A 765-nucleotide genomic window follows, 5' to 3' on the forward strand; every position below is an offset into this window, starting at 1 on the left:
TTGCTTTTGCAATTATCCATCAATTTTTTAAAATTAAACACTATCTACAGATTTGCATCGAAGCGTTTCTTATGATAGTGATTTTAATCACTGTCAGATTAAATCTATACTGGACCCAACTATGCAATGTCTCCACTATGCCGCGACCCCACTGTGCTACCGTTTTTTATTTTATGAATATTGATTTAAATTTGACTATTATTTATTTTTTTTAATTTTCTCTTAGTGTTGAAAATCTTAACTTATTACATAACAATTTCTCGCTACCGATTTGTCCACTGTCAAGATTTTTATATTAGTTGGTGTTTAATTTCTTAACTTACCAGTAATCAAGTCTAAGTGAGATATTTATATAAGTGAGATAATTACACATTTTATAAGGTTTTCATGTATAAAATTAGTAATTTATTTTTTCAAATATACAATGAAATATTTAAAAAAAAAAACAAATTTTAAAAATATATAAATTAAAATATAAAATATAAATTTTAAAAACAAATATTTTAGAAAAAAATATTGAAAAAAATAAAGTAATTTTAACCGAAGTTCAGATCACTAAAAATGATAAAATAAGAAGTTAAGATATGTTCAACCTATAAAAATATTAATGTCCTCTTAGAATCTTTAATTTATCCGCGAAGTCCATCTTATGAAATTTTGACTTCAAGTTAAATATTCTAAAAAGTTTACTATGTATTAAAGTTTTAGTTAAATATTCTAAGTGTGGTAAGCACTCTTGTGAAATATTTACAATAGGATATAATT

The sequence above is a fragment of the Daktulosphaira vitifoliae genome, unplaced genomic scaffold, assembly GCF_025091365.1.
Source record: "Daktulosphaira vitifoliae isolate Bord-2020 unplaced genomic scaffold, ASM2509136v1 Scaffold_5, whole genome shotgun sequence".
NCBI classification, from domain to species: domain Eukaryota; kingdom Metazoa; phylum Arthropoda; class Insecta; order Hemiptera; family Phylloxeridae; genus Daktulosphaira; species Daktulosphaira vitifoliae.